General features: G+C 37.9%; 1 protein-coding gene across 5 annotated transcripts in view; it reads right to left on the bottom strand.

Annotated features, from left to right (window-relative positions):
- Positions 1 to 8473: 8473 nt before the first annotated feature.
- Positions 8474 to 24227, bottom strand: part of LOC149800287 (uncharacterized) — a 251662-nt gene continuing 235908 nt past the window's right edge. Inside the window, exons 2-4 of one of the 5 annotated variants that reach the window (XM_089959887.1) lie at positions 11069 to 15564; positions 10796 to 10996; positions 8474 to 10678 (exon numbers count right to left, since the gene is read on the bottom strand). The gene's annotated coding sequence lies outside the window, so the exon portion shown is untranslated. Of the gene's footprint in view, positions 10679 to 10795; positions 15565 to 24227 lie in introns of all 5 variants that reach the window. The other 4 variants (XM_089959886.1, XM_089959888.1, XM_089959890.1 and 1 more) reach the window with 4 other exon arrangements.

Genomic DNA, 24227 nt, shown 5'->3' with positions numbered 1-24227 from the left:
GCCTTGTTTAGTGACCAAGACCCATTTATCTATAATATATCACACCACATATAATATCAAGCAAGCTGTACGTATTGTTCAATACCTCTTTATTTACAAAACAACACCCCACTCTGACCTGACCAACGCCGCGGGTAGTGACTAATAACCCATTATCTACTATACAGCACACCAAACTATACTATTCAACACAACGTCTGAGGTGATCAATACCCATTTATCTGCTACACAACACCCCACACTATACCATCCAACACTACATGTGTATTTACCAATGCTCTGCCATATACCATACAACACAGTGCAATTATTATCCAACACACCATATGGGGTGACCAATACACACACTAGAACATCAAAAGGCTGTGTGTACTGACCAATGCAGACTTCATTCATCTACATTCCAACCTATCCAACGTTATACTTTCAAAACATCATGTGAAGTGTTCAATACTTCGGCATCTACTATTCAACACCCCACAGTACACCATCAACACGTCGTGTTTAGCGACCATTATACCGTCATTTACTAACCAACATTCTAAATATAACTATCTAACACACAGTGTGCAGTAACAAATACCCAGTTATCTACTATCCGACACCACACAGTGTGTTGTGACTTGCGGATCGGAAGCTTAGTACTACTATTAGTCAAAGTCATTATAATTTAATGTTCATGAATCTTTTAGTTTCCACTAAAGGCAGTGACAGTTTTAGAATTTAAGTACTATTTTTAATCACGTCCACTTTGGTGTTATTATGAGTTGGTTTCCTTGATTAACGTTATGTATAACATCGGTACAATATATGTATATTTATGGGCACCTCCAACGTGATCTGAAATATAGTTAACACTTTGTAGATAAAAATCACTGCTAAGCACACACAGCTACTAGGGAGTATATCATTACACACAACGTGCTGATGATATAGATGACGATTCATTGGCCACTACACAGGGCGTATTGCATGTGGGTGTTGCATTGTAGGTGACTGGCTTTTGGTACTTTTTATGATGATGTTATAGCAGGCAATATTGGATATTACAGAACGGGGTATTGGTCACTACACACGACGTATTGGATAGTATCGTGTGCGGTCATGGATAGTAAATGGCTGGGTATTGATCACCACAAGGCGTGCTATGATATACGGTGAGGTGTATAATAGATGACGTGATATTGGACACTAAACAGAACGCGTTGGACAGCATAGTGTCAGGTTTTGGTAGTGAACAGTATATGTGGGTGAAGGATTGTAGATGACTGTTTATAGGTAGCATCAAACAGCATGTTTAAAGTATAATGTTTAGTGTTGTATAATAGATTACAGTGTATTGATCACTACACAAATCGTAGTAGATAGCAACTATATAGTGTAGAATTATTGATAAATAGGTTTTTGGTCACTACACAGAGCGTGTTGATAGCATAGTAGGGGTGGGTGTTGGATTATAGATGACGGTATATTGTGACTACTTACTGCGTTTTGATTGCATAGTATGGGATGCTGGATAGTAGACGACGGGCTAGTGGTTTTTACACACGGCGTTTTGATAGTATATGGGTGACTGGGGTGGATTGAAGATGTCTGTATATTGGTCACTACACATGGCGCGTTGATGATATAGTGTGGATTGCAGGAGAGGAGAGAATGGGGTATTGGTCACTACAGAAAGCGTGTTGATAATATAGTGTGGAGTGTCGGATAGTAGATGACTACGTATTGCTCACTATACACGATGTGTTGATTAACATATGTGGATTGTTGAATTGTAGATAACTGGATGTTGGTCACTACATGATATAGTGTGGGATGTTGTATGATACTCGCTACGTATTGGATAGCATGTTTTGCGTTTTGGTCACTACAAACTGCGATTTGTTGGTGTTATGTGGGTTTTTTGAATAATTGAGAAGGGGTTATTGATCACAACACACATCGTGCTGCTGGCATAGTGTATTGTTTTGGAACGTGCAGAACGGGGTGTTGTTCACTACACAAGGCGTATTGGATATCATATGTGGGTTGTTGGATTGTAGCTGACTGTGTGTTAGTTGCTACACACGGCGTGTTGATGTTACACTGAGCTATTGGATTGTAGATCACTGGCTAATGGTCACTACTTACAGCGTGTTGACGGAATAGTTTGCGGTGTTGAATAATAAATTACAGGGTAGTGGTCATTACACACGACGTGTTAGATAGTATCACCGGGATGTTTGAAAGTAGATAACTGGATGTTGGTTACTTATTCCCCATAGGCTCCTAAGGGTAATATAAACATACGGCGCAATGTTAATTTCAATTGCGTTTCCAGGGGACTGATACAACAACTTGTATGTAGTCCAGGGGACTGAAACAACTACGTGCATATAGTCGTGCACACTGATACAACTAATTGCATGTAGTCCAGGACACTGATACAACTAATTGCATGTAGTCTATGGGACTGATACAACAACTTGTATGTAGTCCAGGGGACTGAAAAAACTACTTGCATGTTGTCCAGGACACTGATACAACTACTTGCATGTAGTCCAGGGGACTGATACAACTACTTGCATGTAGTCCAGGGGACTGATACAACTATTTGCATGTAGTCCAGGGGCATAGATACAACTACTTGCATGTAGTCCAGGACACTGATACAACTACTTGCATGTAGTCCAAGGGACTGAAATAACTTTTTGCATGTAGTCCAGGGGACTGAAACAACTACTTGCATGTAGTCCAGAAGATTGAAACAACTACTTGCATGTAGTCCAGGACACTGATACAACTACTTGCATGTAGTCCAGGGGACTGATACAACTAATTGCATGTAGTCCAGGACACTGATACAACTAACTGCATGTAGTCCAGTGGACTGAAACAACTACTTGCGTGTAGTCCAGGGATTGATACAACTGCTTGCATGTAGTCCAGGACACTGATACAACTACATGCATGTAGTCCAGGACACTGATACAACTACGTGCATGTAGTCCAGAACACTAATACAACTACTTGCATGTAGTCCAGGACACTGATACAACTATTTGCATGTAGTCCAGGACACTGATACAACTACTTGCATGTAGTCCAATACACTGATACAACTACGTGCATGTAGTCCAGGACACTAATACAACTACGTGCATGTAGTCCAGGACACTGATACAACTACGTGCATGTAGTCCAGAACACTAATACAACTACTTGCATGTAGTCCAGGACACTGATACAACTATTTGCATGTAGTCCAGGACACTGATACAACTACTTGCATGTAGTCCAATACACTGATACAACTACGTGCATGTAGTCCAGGACACTAATACAACTACGTGCATGTAGTCCAGGACACTGATACAACTACTTGCATGTAGTCCAAGACACTGATACAACTACTTACATGTAGTCCAGGGGACTGATACAACTACTTGCATGTAGTCCAGGTGACTGATACAACTACTTGCATATAGTCCAGGACACTGATACAACTACTTGCATGTAGTCAAGGACACTGATACAACTACTTGCATGTAGTCCAGGGGACTGATACAACTACTTGCATGATTTAAATATAAAGAGAGTTAGATGTGTCAAAGTAGATTCTGTATTTGTTTTACTTTCTGAATTATTTGATGGAATAGATTAGTTCTAGTTATTATTTATTGAGCAAAAAGGAAAAAGAAAGAGGAGACAATGTTGATAAATGATTGTGTACCTAGTGGAGTGAACCTTGCGACAAATATTTGTAGACAATCTCTGAAATCCCACCTAAACGGAGAAGGCTCGATTACCTACAATAACTTTGCCATCTACTTAAACTGCGCATTTATTCATATTCTTTCCTAAAGATATACGCCTTAGTCATGAAAATAGAAAAAGAGGAGCGAAGGGAAAAATAATCAGACAATAATTTAGCACACTTTCATGTAATGTAAAGTTGATCCTCGTTGAACATACCTCGTTATAAGCCACATATAACAAATTATTAAATGATTAGAATATTTAACCTTTTTAAAGAAATTAACGCAGATTCGTTAATGGCCGCTGTCTTGTATCCCCCAGTAAAGAGAGAAGATATAAGTTGCTTAAGCAACAGTCCTTCATCTTGGAGACAAAACTATATCCATCTGACCTACAAGGTCTTGTGATCTATAACGTCCCCCACCCTCAACTCACACACTCAAAAACACGCCGATTTCCCCCTTGGTGATTTAATTCAGTCAAAAATTGGAGCTCATTATAGTAATAACAGTACTTATTATTTAATGATAGATTAAATCGGTCCGGTTACGTACACTGCATGCATATGCGGACTTGCCGTAACACGTTTAATAAATATTAATATAAATATCAATTTCATAAAACATGAATAAGCACGAAGAATCAAATAAATTTTTTTTATAAAAAAAAAGACCGATTCCAATTAACTTCTTTCATTACAAATTATACAGAAGAGAATAATTATTTTGCATGAACAAACCTGCCCACGTGCTCACAAAATGATTACAATATTATAAAAAAGCAAACTGCATCTTATACTGTGCATTTATGCAGCACATTTAGAAGGAAAAAAGAATAATTGACATATTTAGCACGGGAGAAAATACAGCACGACCTGTTGATTGTAAATCACTACTAATCAGATACGAACATATTATCACAGAATATCACGAAGTTTTAACAGGCATTTACAGAAGGGCACGGAATAAAAATGGAACTCTTGAGTGGCGCAAAAAGAAACCTACAATAAATAGAATTACCGGCAGCTTTAATAATAATAATAATAATAATAATAATAATAATGACAAGAAGAAGGAAAAGAAGACTGTAAATTATAAATTTATTTTAACGTAACATAGGTATAAGCAAATGCGTCAATCCTGAAGTTTACACAACTTGGAAGAGAATTTTCTAATCTAAGTGGCAGCATGAGAGTAATTCTATGTGAAAATCACAGGCATTGGAGATATAGTTCAATAGCGTCTCGTCGACTACATCCTTTCTGTAGACATACACTTATTTACTGGGTTACTGTAGGTAATCGCGTACTTGCCGTTTTGGTGGGATTTCAGACATGCTCCACACATATTTCTCGCATTCTTCATTCCTCTAGGTGCACAGAAATATCATTCCAGTCCTGTTCTCCATAATCACGCTCACCTTTACCACTAACGAGTTAGTCTCGGGCCGCTAAAGAATTTAAGCAAGGGTTTAGCTTTCAGACAGTCTGGTGAAGGTGGTTCTGAGAAAATGTATCGATAACCAAGAATTCAAGATATTTACTCCTTGGCTAATTATTGGCCAGCTCACGATCAATATAATACTCTCCACCGTGGACATATCCGTGATCGGATTATATAGATAGGCCAGCGTAAAACAAATTCCGAACATCCGAAGCATTATTTATTTATTTGTTTATTTATTTATTTATTTATTTATTTATTTATTCTGTCAAATTGAAATCGCGAGAGTAGTTATACTCTATCCGTATCTCATAACACAAGATCGGAGGTTAACATTGACAAGGGGAGTAACAGTGTGATTCTTGAAAAGACTGAATGTGAAATAAAAAGAGAAATAAGCAGGGCTGAGTAAAGTCAGTCGAAATATTCTGTCATTACTGACCAATAATGTGTAAAACTGGTACATATCTTACAAAATAAGATTAATTTTCAAAATTATACTGCGATAACACGAAAGCACCACAATAATGTCTCTCTTTTCAGTACTACTTCTGAGTATTACTTCTTCACAATCATCTACCACTACAGTAGAACCCATCACTACGACCACAGACACAACAACAATGCTCATTTCTTCAACATCTACAGTAGAAACAACGACCACAACCGAAACAAGTACTGCTTCATCGACAGAGAGTTCCACTTCGACTGCAGTACCTACCACTGTGACCACAGCCGCGCCAACCATAATGACCACAGTGACAGTTCCCACTTCTTCGACAGCCACCGTAGCAACATCGACGTCAACCAGCTCAAGTACTGCTTCGTCGACGATTTCCACTTCGACTGCAATACCTCCCACAACGATCACAGCCGCGTCAACCACATTGACCCAAGCAACAGTGTCCACTTCTTCAACAGCCATCTTAGTAACAACGACAGGAACCAACTCAAGTACTGCTTCATCGACACCGTCTTCCACTTCCACTTCAAATACACTGTCCACCACCAATGTCACAGTCCAAACCACCAACGGAACAGTCCAAACCACCAATGTCACAGTCCAAACCACCAATGGAACAACTTCTAACATAACTGAAGCACAATCAAAAGGCTGTTGTCATGACGTGACATCGAGATCTGTGTACCTTCTATCTGCATGCATTGCGTTTGTAACCATCATGACATTCTAAACATCAATAAGAAAAGTATTTTAACAAATAAATTCCAGTCGGATGAGGAATGAAAATATATACATTCGTGCAAGACAAAATAGAAAATGTGACGTTTATAGCCTACTGAGACAGTAAATGATGAAATCTCGACTATATATATATATATATACACACAGTTTTTTCTGGCCTAGGGCCGTCACCGCCGTATTTTGCATGGTTCGGTTATTTCATATATTAGTTAAGATTCTCCTGTTCGTTGAAGCTTACTAACAATTATCCATTTTGTTCAGGCTGCCAATTTTAACCACTTTTCTATTCAGTTCAGCTATTAAAGCGTTAAACAAGAAATGCTTACGTATATGTAGTATTAATACCAGTATAAGCACCGTTAGTAGTAGTAGCAGTAGTAGTAGTAGTAGTAGCAGTAGTAATAGTACTCATGGTGAATATTTTCTTGTACCTAAAATTATTAAAATTATTGCAATTGGGAAACATCTGGGAAATAGACAATTCTATGCATGCCACTAAAATAACATAGATATATTATTGGTAAGGCCTCAATGCCGCCATAACGTGCAAAAAGTAGTATATACCAAAATATCTGAATCATGCTGAATCGTGAAATGATATTGATCCTAAAAATTGTTAAATTCCATTGTAACCAGACAATACCCACGTTTCATCACAGCATGATTCACGTTGTTTCTCCTTCGAACTGAGAAACCCGACCATTTTTCACACGTGTACGAATTAATCCTTTCTTTATCGGCGACATCCGTGAGTGAACCGATTTCAGTCAAAAGCTTGAACACAAGATTTGATGACGTCACCGTTGTAAACATAAGAAGATAACACCACGCAATGTCAGATTGTCTTTAGACCAAGTTCGCCCTTTAAAGCATTCCAGCGGCCCAGCTGATCCCCAATATTCACCTGAGCCTTATTTTTATATAATGCACGAGATTTCGTCACGAATCCGCTTTTTTTTAACGCGGTCCTGCCTGTTTTCATTTCATCTCGAATCAATTTGTGCGTCACCTCACTACTTTTTGGGCACTCCCGAAACATAATGAATTACGAGCGACTTCCTTGATTGAGTTTAAGGGTGGCACCTTTTAATTCTAAAATGAATATTTGAACGTCTTTGAAACCTAAAATTTTCATTACTTCAAAGAACGGTTTATGTCAGATAGATTTTTTCACAAATCACTTCTTTCCAAACTTGAGTTAGATTGAAGAGAGGTTGTTGTTGTTGTTGTGGGGTTTAACGCCATTTTTCAGCACGATAGGCTATACATGGCGGCCAGTATTAATGGTGGAGGAAGAACCCGGAAAACCCCGGAAAGAACCACCGACCCACGAGAAGCTACTGGCAAGCTTTCTCACATGCCCACATTGGCTGAATCTTAGACTCGAACTGCCGCAGACAGAGGTGAGATGGCAGTGATCCGTAACGAAGAGCGCTTTAGACCACTCGGCCACTCGGGGCCCCGAAGAGAGGTGAATTTATATATATATATATATATATATATATATATATATATATATATATATATATATATATATATATATAAGGTGGTATTGTGGTTTTAATTGCATAAGTTTGAGTTTGTTTTAGACTTTGCATATTATTTTGTTTCGTTCTATTTTAAAATAAAGAACGTTATATAATGCAACATCGACACTTGAGCAATAGTGTATCAAACACAATGTTAGTTTCCTTGAAAACACTGAAAAGTGATAATGTATCACATGGGTCTGTTATAAAATGATATGATTTCAGTAGCTATTTTAGTTTATAAGTCTTGTTGGTAATAATGTTGGGTAGATTATAATTCTAAACTGTAACAAGTTCTTGTATTACGTTTCAATTACATTTGCAAAAAGAACACCACATATAATTATATAATGCGGTTCTTTTGAATTCATGTTTTTAATACTTCAGCTTATTTGGTGCTTATTTTAAGTCCCTTTCAGATGGAAGGAGCGGCCAATGCTAAATATTAAAATGCTATAGAATTTTATCCTGTATATATATATATATATATATATATATATATATATATATATATATATATATATATATATATATATATACATATATATATATATACATATATATATATATATATATATATATATATATATATATATATATATATATATATATATATATATATATATATATATATTTACCGCGGCATCAGATACAAAAAAAATATACATTTTATGATTCCACGTTATTAATATAAAGTGAGAACAAATGGTTTTATAAAAATCGTGTTATACATGTGACACAAATAATTAACATTCCGCATGCTTTGGAGTTATTGTCTTCTCTCTCTCTCTCTCTCTCTCTCACACACACACACACACGCACACACACACACACACACACACACACACACACACACAATTCGCATACAGTTATATTATGTTAGGATTGTTAATACAATAAAGTGACTCCCCCACCCCGAGATGCATATACAAAACAGCACTGGTCGTGTACGTTTTGACAATGTTTAATTCTTCACTAACCATTGATATACAAAATGTCACCTTGGCATTTCCTTGTATAAACATATTACAAACTTTACAAATTGTCTTTCCGATGGCAATTTGAGCAAGATTCTGGCACAGCTAGTCAGTGCTAAACATGAACATAAGCGAAACGTTTGAAACGAAACGAAAAGGGTCAGAGGTAATCAGCCGTACTTACTGAAAATATACATATCATTTAAACAATGTACAAAACGAAACCCAAGTTACTATAGTTAACACGTATGCATATTGTACGTAAACACACAATTTAGGATTATCGTTTACGTCATTAAGCTTGGTCAGTGCTTATTAGCCTTCATGTCAATGATCAATGAAAATAGGCTCCACAACGGTAGACAAATGCAATGGCTTTGAATGGTTAATATTCTCTGATGAAGGCGATCTTGGGTGATATTTAAATATATTAATATGAGTTTCATCTCGACCTGATTCGGCGCCGAAATAGGTCCTTGTCCTACCTTGTCCTCTAAATAGGTCCTTGTCCTACCTTGTCCTCTAAATAGGTCCTTGTCCTACCTTGTCCTCTAAATAGGTCCTTGTCCTACCTTGTCCTCTAAATAGGTCCTTGTCCTACCTTGTCCCCTAAATAGGTCCTTGTCCTACCTTGCCCTCTAAATAGGTCCTTGTCCTACCTTGTCCTCTAAATAGGTCATTGTCATACCTTGTCCTCTAAATAGGTCCTTGTCCTACCTTGTCCTCTAAATAGGTCTTTGTCCTACCTTGTCCTCTAAATAGGTCCTTGTCCTACCTTGTCCTCTAAATAGGTCTTTGTCCTACCTTGTCCTCTAAATAGGTCATTGTCCTACCTTGTCCTCTAAATAGGTCCTTGTCCTACCTTGTCCTCTAAACAGGTCCTTGTCCTACCTTGTTCTCTAAATATTGCTTTCTCTATTCATCAAGAAAATTTGTGATAAAGTTTTATATTTTTAGCCTGCTACTGATTATTAAAATAATGTTATCTTCCATATGATATGATTGTGATTCCTTTTTAACTGTAGCGTATAGGTTGAAAATCATTTTTGTTGCTTTAACGAGTAAACGAAATATTTATTATTGTCACAACCCCTCAAAATCTTTATTGCTAATACAGCAGAAAGGTGGAAATTTAAATTTTGAATGACTCAAGAGCTCCCAATCAGCAATGCCGACAGCCTAAATACATGAACAACTCCAGGTAAAATATAACAATTTAATCAATATTAATAATAATAAACTATTCAAGCCAATTTTTGATATAAATCTTCTAATTACACATCACATATACATTAATACATAGATAGGCCTGTTAACAAATGTCTTCTCTATTTCATCATATGAGTGTTAACCTCATAATGTGTGAGTCTTCTTTCAGTGAGTAGTCCCTTGTACTCATCTGTATTGGTTCTCTCTTCTTATATTCTCCCTTCGCCTTCCCTCCTGCACTCCGCCTGTCTACTCTTTGAACTATTCTCCTCCTCCTAAACTATCCTTTGCTACTCCTTGTAATCCACTACTCCTTGAACTATTTCTCCTTCTCCTCTCCAAAGAGTTTCATGACTCCTCTTGTCTGCACCTTTGGAGCTTCCTGAAGAAAATACTAGGGACATACACCATGTTCTCCCTATACTCATCTATGTTATCTACCACTCTCTCTCGCACTACTCATATATGTAATCTACCACTCTCTCTCTCGCACTACACATATATGTAATCTACCACTCTCTCTCTCTCTCTCTCTCTCTCTCGCACTTCTCATATATGTAATCTACCACTCTCTCTCTCGCACTACACATATATGTAATCTAACACTCTCTCTCTCTCTCTCTCTCTCTCTCGCACTACTCATATATGTAATCTACCACTCTCTCTCTCGCACTACACATATATGTAATCTACCACTCTCTCTCTCTCTCTCTCTCTCTCTCGCACTTCTCATATATGTAATCTACCACTCTCTCTCGCACTACACATATATGTAATCTACCACTCTCACTCTCGCACTTCTCATATATGTAATCTACCACTCTCTCTCTCCCTATGCTCATATATGTAATCTACCACTCTCTCTCTCCCTATACTCGTATATGTAATCTACCACTCTCTCTCTCTCCCTATACTCATATATGTAATCTACCACTCTCTCTCGCACTTCTCATATACGTAATCTACCTCTCTCTCGCACTTCTCATATATGTAATCTCTCTCTCTCTCTCTCGCACTTCTCATCAGACAAATGGCGAACACTTTACAAGGCCTTTCGCACACACTAACGTCCATTCATTCCAGACCAGACTTGCTCTGCACGCAAATAATATTACTAATATAACATATGCACACACACACACACACACACACACACACGCGCACACACACACACACACCGTCTAAAAGCTACATTCCGACAGCAATATACCGTTGTTACGATAATCGTTCGCATTGCTTGTGTCCCACGAATAATATAAAGATATACAGAAATATGAAAATACATATGCATACGAATTCACTATACCTCACATAATTCTTTAGACTACATACTGATATATGCAAATGCACATCACAATGCAAGTTTCTAATACATTCAACTATACACTATGACCTAAAATTCTCTAATAATTCTACGATATATTATGTCCTAATAAAATAGTTATACATCTCTTTACACAATCTATTAAATTATTATCTACATAAATCAATATAAATATTTGGCTGAGATATTTCCTACCTGTAGAAGCCTCTTTTTACTTTTCCAGCTCAACTCGTCTTTCCCTTTTTTACGAGTCTCTTGCTCGGAATGATCCTTTCCGATTCCTGTGATAATTCCCTATATCCTTTGCTCTTTTCATTGTCCCCTTCTCTGAGACATTAGTTCTTCCTAATGGTAGCTTTTTAAATTGCTCTAATTCCGATTGGCTGGTACGCCTCTTTTGATGGTCAGCACAAATCCTTTCACACGTAGCTATGAACGCAGACTTCTGGTCTTCTTAGCGACACAAAGAGCTTACTTCCCTTTGAAGCGACTAGCCGACTCAACCGTCTAATTACTAACATAACACATAACCGGCCATCCGTTGAGGCCTTACACCCTGTCGACTGTCATAAACCTTAGCCAGTAAGAAAGTTAATATCACAGGCGTAAAGATGAGAACATTCTGACTATACTTCTTCACAGTTATTTAGCTCTAATCCAATATAAATATTAATATTATCAATTGTTTCATAGTTCAAATTAAAAGAACTGTATATAGACTTGATTTATTCATTTGAATTACATATTTTAGTTTACCTTCTTCTTCAAAATTCTTTTACTCACCAAGCGATTATGAAGCATAGTAAAAATCGAAAGGGAACAGTTAGTGTTTGAGGAGTAATTTGATCTTTAAAAAAATCAAAATATCAAAGTTCTCAATATTTGATGCATCCCTACAAGATGGAACATTAGTTTCATTGATAGAACCCCAACATGGTTAATCTTGATTTTTTATTGCTGGATCAATACACAAATCGTAAAGCGTTATACATCCGTGAACCGTATCACGTATTAGTTTATCATCCAACCCTTTCTTATATTTATTTATATATTGAATATTTAACCCGTCGTTTTTAGTAGATGATGCAATACTCTTCTACCCGTTTCGAATTTTAATTCAGTTTTGAATGTTTATCATTTTTGAATGTTTATATGTTTTTGTTTTCATTTTGTGTTTTTTTACCATTTCAGTTCTAGCAGTTCTGTAATATTATGTTATAGTCTTTTTATCGATTAAGCTTTTGAATGCATTTATTTTATTGTCAATCTTTTCATCTTTAATTTCTTCTCTTACTCTTTCGATCCTTTTGTTTAATTCGCCAACACAACCATATACAGCACCTATATTATAAACCAGTTCTTTTTTTAACTATTATGTTATAACTATATCTGACTTTTCTATTCCAGCAGTATGATTTTTAGCAAGAGTTGCTAAATCCTGAGTATGCCAACAACTTTTGTTTTCCTGAAATCAGCGGTAGATAAATCTTAGGTCCTTCTCATAGATTCAGTCACGATTTCACTCATATTTATGTCGTTCTTATTGTCGTCTGTCATGAGTTTGCTTTTTGTTAAGCTATTATCCTCCAAAGGGGATACGGGTGGCCAAGTGGTCTCATCTTTACAGATTACCTCCGTCTCAGTCTCGGCCAACGTGGATGTGTGAGTCCTGTGGGTCGATGGTTTTACGTGGATTTTTTCCGGTTTCTTCATCCACCAGAGATACTGGTCGCCATGTATAAAAATATCATGAGCTGATAAACGGCATTAAACTCAAAACAACAAGAACGACATTATCCTCCAAAATCTTGTTTATTTTAGTATCACCGCATATTTGCACAAACCGTACAGTCATTGCATTAGCTGAGCTTACCGTGTCGTCTATATCTGTAATACCGTGTACTTTAAGTTCACGTAATTGCTTAGTGAAACGAAATTTTCTCCATTGCATTTTCCCTTTATTCCCTGTGGATTTGAGACTACATTGACAAATACCTCTTAAAGATATTTCTATAGGTTTCTTCAACGTTAGAAAGCAAATTACGTTGCTGGTGCTAAATACATATGTAACAAGCAGACATAGGAAATCTATTGCTATCTTCAGTTTTAATGTTGATATCTAATATGTTTATAGTACGTAATCAACGTTATATTAAATAATGTCAATGAGAGAACGTTTTTAGCTGATAGAAACGCTAGCACACAAGACTAATAACCAATAGGGTAATTTTGATGTTATTTTAGGTTTGATCAAGATAAATTCATGAATATTAAAAACTCCACAAACAGTATATGATTCAAGTGGTTTTAATTTTTCAATTTCGTTTTTTTAAAAGATATTTCTGCTCGAGCGGAGCTTTGGCCTCTATACAAAATCAACGAATAAGAACATTTTTGATTCTTCAGCAAAGAGCTTAAAACGACTCAAGCCAGAACATTCTGTGAAACTACTCTTCACCAAGATATCACTACTGTGCCATGTATTGTGAGATACTGTTATGCCCTATTAGGTTTTCCGTAAGCAGATGCTGCCCCAAAACGACTCCATTCCCCACCGCGGGTTTTGGTATGTAGAATTTCGTAAGAGACCCGATAAGAATGCTGTTGGCACAGTGGCACAGTGGTTATCCTGCCGCATTCGGGATAGATAGAGTGCGTATTAAAATCCTAATGTGGTATGTCCTTAGGCAAGGAGCTTGTTAAAATGCATTTGAACGTTTTGAACAATTCTTATAGTTACATAGCAAAGGGGTCCAAGCGATTCAAAATCGCCGAGCAACTTATAAATTGCTGTTAAGTTTATTGTGCTATCCTAAGCTATAGATATATGATAATGCTATGTATGTGTGTGTGTGTGTGTGTCTGTGTGTGTGTGTCTGTGTGTGTGTGTCTGTGTGTGTAGATAGATAGATAGATAGATAGATCCTGATGCATTTAGCCTGAGTTGCCGATTTGTGGCAGGTTGTAAATCATTGATTTCCATGGTCTCGCATTCGTTATGTCGACCTTCCCGTTATGGTATGATAATTATGGCGACAAATCACCAAACACGATCAAGGTATCTTCACTCTTGACCTAAAGTCGCGAGAAAACCGTTTGAAGACCTTTATTTAACGGGCGGAGAAGAATTAGTTTGTTTTTTAAACACCTGGATTTATTTCGTCAATCACTACACATTGAATATGTTGATATTTTTTATGCTGGAAAATACGTTGTTTCCATAATAATTTTCTAATTATATGATATATTATGTGTTTTATTGTTGTTCTTAAAATAATGAACCATAATACCATGATCATGTATCTATGACTCAAATTCTAGTACAAATGCACGTGCATCTCTTCTGATTTTTCTTGAAACGTGATACACTGCTTTTCAGCACACTTATCTTTGCTTATCTTTAAGTTTATATCTAAGTTTAAGCCCTTATCTTTCACTGTATATACAATCTACGTAAGATACGTGTTACTATTTTCTTATCGTATCTCTCTGGTATGTATGGACAAATGTGTGGACAGGTAGGCTCACGGAATAAGATCAGGGGAGAAGGAAGGCTAGGAAAGGAGGAATTTGTTCGGTACAACGCTTATGATGAATTGTTGTCCAATTAAATATTCCTTTTCAACTGTACAGTCGGGAATAAAATTATCATTCAAGAAACCATCTATACCTGTGCTGCCTACTTAAGATTTCATTATCTGAGTCTGGATAGATATGGGCAAGAGATCGTGCGTGTCTGGGGCTCTCACTATTCACAAGCAGCTTTTCTCCAATACGGAGTAGAAGCTGGAAACTATAACCCTAAACATAAACAACCGTGTCCTTTTTTTAAGTCCCCACGGTTTTAAACGGAAACATACTGAAGTGTCCCCTCTGTGTACCCCTCCTCCTGTACATCCGTCCCTGTGTGTCTTGTCTGCACGAATTTGTACGCACCGATGAATGTAAACAGTAGACATTTTGGCATGACTGTTTCTGGAGGCCAGTTGTAATGATTGTTTATCCATTCTAAACAAAACTTATCAGATTTGGTGTCTTACACGAAATTTAAAGCTTCTTAATATGTACGCGATTTCTGCAACTTCCTCCAGCTTTCTGGATATTTTTTATACTGTAAGTAGTTTGTCTGTTTGATAGCCTTTTCTTTTGTTTGTTGTGCGTCTAAGTAGTTTGTCTTATTGATAACATAGCTTCTTTTGTGTGTTGTGCGTCTAAGTAGTTTTCCTATCGATAACATAGCTTCTTTTGTTTTGTTGTGCGTCTAAGTAGTTTTCCTATCGATAACATAGCTTCTTTTGTTTGTTGTGCGTCTAAGTAGCTTTTTTTATAGACGACATGGCTTCTTTTGTTCTTCTGTTTTTGTGCGTCTAAGTAGTTTGTTTTATTGATAACATGCTTCTATTTTTTGGTGCGTCTACGTAGTTTTTTTTATTGATAACATGGCTTCTTTTGTTTGTTCTGCGTCTAAGAGTTGTTCATTTCACGTTCTGTTCTTTACCATAAGCAGAAAAATAGGAATTCTGTAATGCCTGCTCAAAATCTATTAGACTAATGCTCTATAATTTATAGTTTTTCTCGCAAATACCAAATACACGTAACTGGCAATAATGTAACCCTAGATGTAGTTCTACGTACTTTATACATATTGCATACTGCGAAAAATAATAAAATATTTATTGCTTGACATAAACTAAATTGATACAATTTATCAATTATTTAAATATTGGTATATTCTTCTCTTGCATCGTTATTTACGCTCTCTTTTTTAAACTACACTATCTATCCATCCGTCTCTATGTCATAGTATTTATTCAAAACATATTTTAATCATAGTTCTGTTTCAGGTGAAAATATGGGTACGTACACTCTTGCAACTTTGAATAAGAATTCAGCTTTGAAGAAGCCATTTCAGAAGAGGTGACTTTATAACTTTATATTGTGGTTCTGGATACCGAGTCAAGAATTATTGGATGTCTGTGTGTGTGTGTGTGTGTGTGTGTGTGATTTGGATTTATAACGTAACTTTAACAATTTGCCATATCAGTACGATATATGCAGTGTGGCAGTTTATGGTGTTGCTTTTCTTGTGTGTGTGTGTGTGTGTGTGTGTGTGTGTGTGTGTGTGTGTGATTTGGATTTTTAAAGTAACTTTAACAATTTGTGAACCATATCGCTACGATGTGTGCAGTGTTGCAGTTTATAGTGATGTCCAATACTGGGGCACCATGTCGACGACATGTAGCATCCTGTCACACCAAGTCACATTATCCTGACATCAGGCCGACCAGACCTAACACTAACCTCTTAATTCTGAGCGCCAAGTGAGGCAGCTGCAAGTACCATTTTTATAGGTCTTTCGTGTGACTCCGCCGTGGCTCTAACACGCGACCTCCCGCATCCGGGGCAGTCTGGACTTCTTGCAATTTTAACGATTGCAATGGTTACCGTAATGGTTGTCAATCAGAAAACAAGAGTTGAATAGTTTCGGCGTTACTTGCGTAGGCCTAACGTGTGTGGTAAAATTTGAATTAACCCTGATATAGATTGCTCTAGAAAGTTCTATGTGTGTTTGTCCAACGCAGATAAAACGGTTTATTCAAAGATAAAGATTTCAAAAAAGTCAATTGAAATGATTACTGTCGCATCTAGGAGTAATAGTAGCGATTGCCCCACTATGTTATATAATGAAAAATCTCATGTTTGTCTTTATCACGGCATAACGGACCTGCATACTTCGAGCCCGAAGGCCAGGATGAGATAGCTGTTTACTTATTGCAAAATAGCAACTTCGTTTCAAAAACCATTCCCCGCCTCTAACTACAACAAGGACGTGGAGATACATAAACGTGACTAAGTTGTTTGTTTAAAGTGGAAAAATATTTAACATTGCATTGAAGTCAGGTAACACGGAACAAAACCCATAAAAATATAAAAAGCACAACGGATGACTTAAGGGAAGATTATCACTCGCGACGATGAGATGATAAATGAAACATTAGCTGCAAGTTCAAACGTGACTGAATTCGCAATCACGCCTCCCCCCATCCATTTTTTCTTTTACGCTGATCGCAAAATAAGCATTAACATTTTTGTATGTACACATTCCTAACTATTTCTTTGAAATAATAGACAGAAAGCTTATGTTTGTGAAAATGTCACGTATTTTTTAAGAAACAATCAATATAATATTTATGTACAGTTTATAACAAATATTTAAATAATAATTTTGTGATATTATCATCATTCTGATGCATTATTTTTTCCTTCATTACTATTATTCCTTGGGTTGAATATGTAAAGCAAAATCTTCCTTATCATGAATTTACCCTAGTGTCACTCAGACCAAATAGTATCACCCCTTCTCAGTCGCAGCAAGTCAACTTCCGGTTACAATGTAGACTCCACATCATTTGACCCAACCGACCTCTTCTCGCTCCCGGTGGATGGGGGAGGAACACATGATCAGACAATTTGTTCTCTTTTACATATCCTCATTAAACATCATACCAAATGTGGCTATTCTCGAAAAATCAATGCACAGAAGTTCCAGTTATAAGGAATCGAAATGACTACAGATCGGACGTACATAAATTTTAATGGACGAACGGACATTACCATTCAGTTTGAGCATCCCACTTCATTATGTGAATTATGGAATATATGTCGACTGTATTTTCTCCATCGAAAACTGTTAGGCGAGTTGATACCATTTGCAAGAAGGGTGTAACGCTGAAAAAAATCCTAAATACTTCGTGATTGGTCATTTTACACATTTTGATATGCTGACGATAGTGCGTACAATGAATCAAAAGAATCCGTCAATAACCGCGATATCATTTGCAGTCATAATGTAAAATGATCGCATCCACCTGTAAGATGGTAAATGCAATAATTCTAAATAAACTCAGGGAATACAGTGACTGTTCAATGTGCGTCATCAGATATTGACCATAGTAAGTATGAAGTATCCAAGAAACCAACTGGTAATTTCACAAGAATGACAAAATAATTGAATCAAGCCGTTAATGAAAAGGGACTATAACTCTTACAAAAACATTTGCCCGTGAAATGATTGGTCAACAGGGTATATGCCGGCAAGAAACATAATAGGCACGAGGTTTCCAAGCAATTCAAGGAAAATTTAATGGGAAGAAATGTTGTGTCTATAAGGTTGTGTCCCAAAGTGTCACCAGCTGTAATCTCTAAATAAAAGAACAAAACAAGCCAAAAACAAGACAAAAAAACAAAAAAAAACAAATGCTTGAAATGGAAAACTGCCAGAGAGACTGTGGTCACACAAACACCATACGACTGGCATTTTAGACCTTCTGAACATTAACGGGGCTCCCTGGTAGCCGAGTGGTTTAGGACGTTCGCCTTTACAGATTACCGACATCTCCGTCTACATGGCTTAAACTCTCAATTCCGCTTATTTGGGTATGTAAGAAAGCCTGTCAGTAGCTTCCCGTGGGTCGTTGGTTCTTCCCAGCCCGGTTCTTTCTCTACTAAATATTCTGGCAGTCATATTTGGCCTGTCATATGATGACAAATGGCGTTAAACCAACACAACTAACTGAACATTAGTGCCCTATACAAGAAAATTCTAACATTACGTCATTTCATCCTATCCATTTACTCCTCCTGCACTGCTATACACTTTCTAAGTATGATTATCCAGTTATTAAGTGCCAGTTTGCAATAATTTTATTATGTGTTTCTCACCCATTGGAAAATACAATCTCACGTGAATATTTTCCGGGGGTAGCCACAAAGCGCAGATGTGATTTATGTGACCCAATGATACACGCACGTGTTTGATGTGATCTGGGACAACTGCAATATGATGATGGGATATCGAGGGGTTGACTCGCATCACATCACAAACATTCATTGGGTTTGGTGTTTTGCAAAGGCTGAGTTTCGAAATACGTTCACATGGGACCCATATGGTTTCCTCATGATTTACTTAAGTGTTGGACCGCTCAAGTATCGCGCGGGTTTACATGCAAGCGTGTGAAGCAATTTGACTACGGCGATAAGGTATACAATGACGGCATCCGCAAGCAAAGCCGTAGCAGAGGCTGCTGACCGTCGCCATGCCAACACATAACTTCTCAACGATTACGCAGGTACCCATGAAGGTAACAAATAAATGTTGCAGTCGTGACATATCGCACTTGAAGACCCCACTTCGTGCTACAAACAAACGTTTGCACAACTGATCAAACCAATAAGAGAGACCGCAACCGTGACCAGATCAGCCGCTGAACAGGTGGTAAAGTTAATTTGAACAGAAACACAATTAGGTCCTATTGCCAAGAAAGCTGCTAAAGAACTCGCAGAGGCCATGAATTCCTTGCCAGAATGAGTCAAATAAGACTGAGATGGAACCATAGTCGCCATTGTAAAAGGAAAGAAGATGGTAAAGAAAAACCGCACGTTTCCCTGAAGAACCACCACCTGTGTACAAATCAGTTGCTGTCAACCCACGAAATTGTAATGAGTGGGAATGCCAGATGATTTTTATAGTTCTCTTACAGTTTCTCGCTAAAGCTAGCATACGAGGACTTCAAAAACGTCATGTTGAAGCACGAATTACCCCATGATACGCACATGTCTCACATCTACAAAAACATATTAAAATGGGTATTTCGGGAGTGGGTTGGAATGAATAAACTCTCAGAAACGGCCGATTCACCCTGGAAAACGTTTGGCGAATGATACCAGTTACCCTAAGAACAAACAATTGAAGCTATGTTTTCCGTGGAAAGGTTAAATCGTCTCAAAAGAACCGGAGTATTCCCAACCGGAGTATCTGCCTCTCAAAATAGATCAAACGTGGAAAAGGTCATGGTAAAACCCGTGGAGAAACCTTTGCTTGAGCAAGTTGAGTCGGTTCAATCGATACTAGTTTTGACTACGATGACTCCGATTCAGTGGCTCGACGACCAAAGGCGGTTACAATTCCATCGAAAGCAACAATGTTAGCACAGGCCGGCGAAATCATCAATGATGGTTCTCAACAACTTCTGGCACAAGTAAATACAGATCCAATGAATGTGAGGCTGATTAGATTAAGGACGGAGGTATTAGATGAAACCGATAATATATGTTTCACCATAGCAAAATTATAATGTACAACCCTATCCAGTGTTTGACATGGACGCGACTGTGTTGATAAATTGAAGCATTCAAGATTGTCTGTATTATTCGTACCTAAGAGCCTCCATAATCAACGTGATTGAATATAATTACATGGGCTAGACACGTCTCTGCATTTGTTCACATTGGAGGCCTTCTTGAAATACAATGGGAAACTTTCACGAAACGGAATTTGTCAACAACGGCATCGTGGCTTTATTCAGCAGTACGCGTTATCTTGTCAATGGAAAGGTGATCCAAGCATTATTTGGACAACATCGACGTTTTCGGAATCGCTAGAAATAGCGACAATTACGCGAGATCCGCTAGTCCGTTTATGATGTTTCATAAGGGTGAAGTATACCATGCAGATCGTTTACCGTATAAAAGTAGGCACCCTCAGAAACATGCAGACGACGATAAAACAAAATGTACAAGCCATGCTCATTAACAAAATGAAAATCACAACCTGTGATTTTACAGAGTCAAGGAAAACGTCAGAGAGACGCATTGTTCTTTCCGTTTGCTATTCCTCCCCGTCATATATTCATGATTTGCATACATGTCCACAAGTTGATTTGCCCAGCATCACACTCAGTCAGATTATACCGAGACCAACGATATTGATGAATTCTGACGTGACGCAGGTGTCACTGCTGGAAACGTTGAGTTGTAGAAATAATGCAACGAACCGAAGGCAGAATTTTGCAGAATCCATACATGTGAGCATGTGGGCCCGACGTCTTACAAGGAGTTACATAATTTTAGATCTCTAAATTGGCTTCAAGGGTATTCAATCCTTGTGCAAGCGGGGCTTCTGCCGAAGGGCATATTCGGGCCGGATACCCCGTAACGCGCCAAGATGATGTGAAGAAACCTGGACCCAGGCAGAAAGAACATCAAACGGTAGGCGTGTCGACTAATTAGGGATGAGAGAAGCAAGATCTTCTGCTGGGAGGGGCTAATACTTTAGGCGGGAAAATGCTTCAATCTTATTCGTAAACGCGCACAGAACCGTCAGTGAGCTGCAAATTCTCGGGGAAGAGAGACGTTTTGTCTAGTAAAGCAGGCAGCTTATGTTGCGGAAAAAGAAGGGAATTTAGCTGGGTAAACAAGCTTCTCAAAGGAAGCTCCCAGGATGCCGTGAGAGTCGGTGCTGAGATATTCCAGGGTGTACGAAGTGACGACACCGAGAGAATAAGAAGGAAGCCGTGTAGACTTCCAGGGTGTACACAAGTGGCACAGTGTATAGAAGGAGAAAGAAATAGGGAAGAGGAAAGAAGAGAAATTAGATGAGTACTTGAGAAAACTCACAATAGGACAGTACCTTCTATATGACGAAGTAAAGAGTAAAGGGCATTTGGTCAACCCGGCCATTATTGTATTATAATATATTGAGCTGAAGATTTATGCCCATTAAATTATTGCATTCGTATATTTGATAAAAGTGTTATTTATTCAGCCTTTGTTATATGTATTTAGAGAGTCGGAACTGCTGACTGGGGGCTCGTGAGTCGTTAAATTTTAATGCACACCTGCAGTATTATTTGTAATACCATAGTGGATCAGTATTATGTATAATACTGTAGCGAGGTTGTGACAAATAGGCATTGTGAATATCTGTAATAATCGAATCGTTTGCAAAATATAAATTCTTTTATTGTCGTTTATTGTGTCTGGAAGCACATTGACACTGTCGTTTAGCGCTTGACGTTTATCTACACTTAAACGGCCATCAGGAATCATCCGAAGATATTTGATTTGATTGGTAAACCCGTCTTGCTGCACTTGAATATCACAAACTATGACCTGGATCATAATACTGACACGGATCTGCAGATTTCCCAGAAGGATGTCACTATGCAGTTCTCGACCGATTACGTTTTGTTGGAACATCTGAACTACGTTAAATAGTCCGTGGTGCACATGTGAATGCAGCTGGTGCTAATCACAAATGCATTGCTGTGATCCCTTTTAATAAGTTTTTGTTGCTTGAGGGCACAGGTGGCTGACAGAAAGTCATTGTCGCGCCAGTAGAAAGCAGATAGAGAAAAAACGTATAGTCCGTCTAATTAAACAGCACAGTTAAAAAATAATGTCGTATCATGAAGTTATGGATCTTAGCTTAAAACCACCACCTTGCGAAAATCACAAGTATGATAAAACAAAAATGAATACGGACTCACACTGGGGATTTTTCCGACAAAGTTAACTGGAAATTTGCCCTGGTGACTAACTCAAACACAACTTAACAAGTTGAAAGAAGCTAAACAAAAGAACACGTCGATAACGTGAAAGTTGTCAAAGTCAGAGGTGACTTAAATGCAAAAGAGCGGTGGAATATTTCTGTTTTGTACGGCCATTTCAACATTGTTGGGAGCTCTAGCTCGCGGGGTTACGAATCGCATCCGGGATGCTTATTATTACTTCATGAAAAATGGAAAAGTCTACCCATGTGTGGTAAATATATGCTTCCGAGTAGAAGATATCTTTGGTTGTGGCATCACAGGTGATCAGTTTCGATTTAATCCCGATGAGTTGTTGTTGTTGTTGTAGGGTTTAACGCCATTTTTCAGCACGCGATAGGCTATACATGGCGGCCAGTATTAATGGTGGAGGAAGAACCCGGGAAAACCCCGGAAAGAACCACCGACCCACGAGAAGCTACTGGCAAGCTTTCTCACATACCCACATTGGCTGAATCCGAGACTCGAACCTACGCAGACAGAGGTGAGATGGCAGTGATCCGTAACGGAGAGCGCTTTAGACCACTCGGCCACTCGGGGCCCCTAAATCCCGATGACAAAATCAATCAGATATTTCCGAAACGTCTTCGTGTGGGATGAACTTGCATCAATGATGCCCCGCATGTGGGAAACCGGCATTGTTAACATGGATTCAAGAACAGAACTTTGGTTGCATTGGATCGCATACGTGGTAACGGATTGACATACTGTGTATTCTGACCGTCACGTGAAGTCGTTTACGTGGTGGCTTGCCACTGGACGACTGTTGTTTTATTCAACTCTGCCGTTACACACTCGAACAGACGGGCCAATATGTGTTCATCTTGCTTAAAGCACTTCATGCACTCACAGATTATCAAAAGTTCACAATTGGTATTACGTTGTCACTTGTTGATATTACAATGTCACTTATTAATTTTACATTGTCCCTTGCTGATCTTACATTGTCATTTCTTGATTTTACATTGTCACTTGTTGATCTTACATTGTCACTTGTTGATCTTACATTGTCACTTGTTGATATTACATTGTCACTTGTTGATATTACATTGTCACTTGTTGATCTTACATTGTCACTTGTTGATCTTACATTGTCACTTGTTGATATTACATTGTCACTTTGTCACTTGTTGGTTTTACATTGACACTGGATTTTTTTTTTTCTTCTTTCCGGATTCTTGTTTTGATTTTGTTGTTTCGTCATCGTAAATGTCTGTTCTTTATTCACTTCTCTGATCTCTGCTTGGATCTCTTTGTTTTTAAGGCACTTGTGTGGAGTATCCCTTTTCTGCCCACATCTATTACATTTTCTACGATAAATACATCCTTTGTACAATGCTTTACTCCGAAATCCATGTAGAAAGAAAGCTCTTTTCACGTCTATCATTTTCCTCTTTTCTATTACCAGTATTCT

The sequence above is a fragment of the Sinohyriopsis cumingii genome, chromosome 5 (genome assembly GCF_028554795.1).
Source record: "Sinohyriopsis cumingii isolate HCF-2022 chromosome 5, ASM2855479v2, whole genome shotgun sequence".
In the NCBI taxonomy this organism is placed as follows: Eukaryota; Metazoa; Mollusca; class Bivalvia; order Unionida; family Unionidae; genus Sinohyriopsis; species Sinohyriopsis cumingii.
This window is presented reverse-complemented; position numbering and strand designations above follow the sequence as displayed.